The sequence below is a fragment of the Pseudopodoces humilis genome, chromosome 10 (assembly GCF_049639895.1).
Source record: "Pseudopodoces humilis isolate 2021_Gansu_Grassland_sample_001 chromosome 10, ASM4963989v1, whole genome shotgun sequence".
In the NCBI taxonomy this organism is placed as follows: domain Eukaryota; kingdom Metazoa; phylum Chordata; class Aves; order Passeriformes; family Paridae; genus Pseudopodoces; species Pseudopodoces humilis.
In genome coordinates, this window is record NC_142209.1 from 15,875,131 (window position 1) to 15,879,499 (window position 4,369).

A 4,369-nucleotide genomic window follows, 5' to 3' on the forward strand; every position below is an offset into this window, starting at 1 on the left:
GTGTCACAGGCACTCACCCCATGAGCACAGGCATTTAAAGGATGTGTATGTGTGTGTTTGTGTTTGTGCGGGTCTTTTATACATCTGGAACAGCTCCCTGAGACAACTGAACACAAAGCCAGCACATGTTTGTGTTAGGTTGAGATGCTGGCATCAAGATGATTATATGAGTCTATTAGCAGGGTGTTATGGCTCCAATTTCACTTAACATCTGAGTTCACATTAAAATATGCCCTTGGCCTGACAAGGCATTATTAACTTGCATTTAATAAAAATAAAATATTACATTTAAAAAAATTGAAAGCTGACAAATTTGATTTAAATGAATACTGAACTCCAGGCAAATGTGTTGCTTGAACTCTGCCTGCTGTACTGGAACTGACAGGAAGCATTAAAATAATCCTGAGTGGTCAATATGTGATTAAATATCACATGTCAAGCTTAGCAGGAATATTCCTTCCAAAGAAAATGATATTGTTAAAAATAAGTGACAAATTCTAAGCAACTCCTTCAAATTCATAAAAATATGTGAAAGAATGGAAGTATGTTTATAATAAACTGGGATGTCTGTAGGAGACAGAGAATGTACTGTCTCCTATACAGAACCATATAGAACATGTACAGGTAATCAGATAAAAAAGATTGCACATATTTGAAGCAATAAGTTTCCTTTGCATTCGCCATAGAATGCAAAGAGAGGGGACATCCTACATTTTCACACCATGTTTTCATCTGAAAGCTTTTGCTGTCATGCTGTTCTGTCTAAAGGATTTATTTATTTGTGTAGAGACTCAAGCATCTATATGTGTACATACATGTTGAGATATATATACACACATGCTAAAGCCATCATAAGCGATGTTTAGACTGAGAGAATGAAAACTAAGATTTTAAAGGAAATAATTGTAACAGTAATAGTAAAATGCCTCTCTTCACTCCACCATTAGATGTCTGGGAACACTAATGCATCATGGCTTTTTTCTGTTACAGATTCCAGCTGGGAGAACATGCTTAAACATGATCAACTTTCATCATGTGTTTGATGAAAGGCAGACATAGATGTCATTGCTTCCACTTGCTTCAACAGGATCAATCCAGGATTACCAGGGTGCAATAAGGGCAGTGTCCAGAAGTCTATTTAGATTAGATATGGCAACAAAATATTGGAATCTACAGCTTCAGATAAATGACTCAATATGCCTAGGTCAAGAGGTTACCAAAGTCAGGTGAGATCTGAGACCTATTTATCACTGCCTGAGCTCAAATTATGTTTTAAATATTGTCAGAAATGAAAAACTGCTGCCAGATGGTGTCAAATTAATTCATCCCACTGTACTCAGAAACTGTCCTTTAGTTCCATCATGGTGCCTGCTATCCTGCATTAGTGGGGTACCTGTCAGAGAACCTGCTTTTACTGAGAGGCAGGGGCTCTGCTCAGCCCTTGCATCCCTACAAGATGGATGCGTTGCATTTCTGTGGCGTGTGGCTATAGGAGATCTGTACGGCACATATGGGGCTGAGACATGGCTCTTCTTGGAAAGCAGTGGATGTTGGGGGGCGAGAGATTTGAGGTCTCGTTAGCTCTTACTTGATTGAGAAATCTGCTATTCTACCCACCTGCTCCAGGGAAATGGATTTATTGGTCTGTAGAAAGAGGCATATGTGGATGAAGACTTTAACCCTGGTGCATTAGTGCAAAGGGCCTTGAAGCTCAACCAAGCACTGCACAGGGCTGGGACAACTGTCCTGTTCTTCTCCTCTGCCCCCATTTCCATTTCAGGACTGCAAGAAGTGTGCCACCCTGCTTATCCCTGTTGTTCCCTGGGCAAAGGTTGGGATATGTTCTAGTTTACAGTGTTCAAGGGAACACAAAATGACATTGATCAATTTTATGCTTCTCCTCTCTCCCTTGCCCATCTGCTCTTCTTCCCGAGCCCTGCCTTCAGCTCTGGCTTCAAGCACAGTGCTTGAGCCCTCCAGCATCAGTGGGATGAGGGTTTCCCTGGATCAGGATTTCCTCCACTCTGATGTGCATTTATGCTGGCTGCCTCAGATCTCCCTGCAAGCTGGGTTACAGCCAAGCCTCTCCCCAGCAAACCTGGCCTCCTGGTTCCAGGGTGCCTGAGAACTCTCTTCCTGTGGCTATCACATACTGCTCTGTGGGTTTTGTCAAAGCAGAGAGCTGGGCCTGAGTAAGGGCACAACGTGTTTGGAGTGATCATGCACAACCAAGCAAGAGAACCTCAGACTCTCTCATCCCCAAAAGCCCTGTTTCCAACTCTCTTTTTTCTGGTTGTATGAGTAGAGAAAAATACAGGACTTCTCTAAAGTCCACCATAGCTAGAGGCTATGACAAGATAGTGTTTTGTGGTAGTAGTAAAACCAGAAGAGTGGAGTGATGCTCAGAGCTCTGCTGTGCCCTGTGCAAGGGGTAGTTTGAGCTGGAAACTACTGCAGCAGTAAGGGCATTGTTGTTTGAGCACAGGAAGAAACCAAAGCCCGAGGATGGTTAATTTCCTCGTGGGAAGGTGTTACTGTGCCTTCTGGGTTGGCTTATTTCAGTGCTAGCATTGGAATGCTATTTCACTGGAGTAAGAGAATACAGCGTGGTTTTTCCTACCTTGTGCTACTGAAATAGGGTCACAGCTTGACAGATGTACGTGCACCGTGGTTTTATTTTCTCCTTACCAGTTCCACATGTCCAAATATACCATTCTCTTTTCCAGTCTGTGATTTCCTGTGGGGTGCAGGAGCTGAAGTAGCAGAGGGTTTTCTGGACAGCCCCAGCTACAGGGAATGGGCTGTGGCCACAGCAAGGGCCATAGTTCTGCCTGGCTGGCCAGGGTGAGATGTTTGGCTGTGTGTCCTTCTGCCTTCACAGCTCTGCTGAAGAGGAGAAAGACTTCATCATCAGGGCAAGAGCTGCTGCAGCCAGGGAGTGGGAGCATGTCCGTTTGGGATGCAGATGAGGCAGTTCCCAGCAATCAGGAGGATGGGGTAAAGTGGGACACACTAGCAACAAGCAAATTATCAAGCCTGTAAGCATAAAGATTGCAAATGTCTCCTGGTTTCTTAAATTATTATTTTTGGCAGGGTTGCATATGTTCTCTGTGCTCCTTCCATGAATCCAGCTGATTATTATTCCAATCACCAGAGGAAGAGAGAGTCACATTAATTTGTAGTAATTAATAGCACTGATGCATTTGACAGCGCATGTTAACAAGCCTCTTTGATTGTTTGGATCTCTAACTGCGGCCCTTCTTGTTTGCATCTCCTCCGAGGAATTCATAATATCAAAGCTTAACGGTATCTGATACTTGTCAAAATGCAATTTATAAAAGTTTAATTCTTTTATTGATTTAGTTTGGTTTTGATGCCTGCAGAGTCAGCTCCCTTGACAGAACTTAGCGGATTCAAATGCTTGTCACCAGCTCGGCCTCCTTTTTGCAGGGAACAATTGCCATAGGCCAAGCCAACAGGCATGGTTTAATTGCCATTAATTAAAAGCATAAATCTCTTTTTTCTTCAGTTGCTCTGCTCTTAAAGGGGGCTGCATCTCTCTCTCTTTTCCTGTGTTTGTCAGAACACCTTCTGGCAAGTAAAGTTAACCCATTCCGTCTTCCCAAGCACTTTCTGGAATAATCTTTTGAAGCATAACTCTTATGATCTGATGTGAAATGCATGCGGTTCGGTGATATTTAACAAACTGGATTTCTTCTTTATTGCAGTATAATGAGGTCAAATGAATCCCTCCATGGGTTGTATACATGCTTAAATGGTTTCTGCATCAAATTCTTTTTGACAGCAAATAAAACAGCAGCCAAACAAAACATCAGCTACTTAAAATTGGCCGGAAAATCAGAACACAGTGTGATTGGCAAAAACGAAATTAAAAAGAAATCCCAGTGCGAGCCCCCGTACTCGCGGTGGGTGGGAGGGCCGCGTCCCGGCGGGGGTGCCGCCACCTCGGCCGCTGTCGTCGGGGCACGGCCGCCGCCCGGGAAAGCCTCTCTGCAAGCGGACCGGATGATGACTCTCAAGCGTTTACACATATTAGTTTTGCTGCATCTGGCAGGGCTCCTGGAGCAGGGGAAGGCCGTCCCGGCGTGACGGGGCGAGCGGAGCCGGGACAATCGGCGAAGAGGAGCCCGGGCCCGGCCGCCCCTGCCTCAGCCTGCGCCTCGGGCGGCTCCCCGGCACTGCCCCCCTTCTGCTTGTTTGTGTTTGTTTGTGTATGTTTGTGCTTGTGTATGTTTGTGTTTGTTTGTGTTTGTGTTTGTTTGTGTAGGGCCGCTCCCCCCGCCCCCCGCCGCCCTACATGACGCTGCGAAGCGGGTGCTGATAGAGAAGCTCCCTCGTGGTTTCTTTT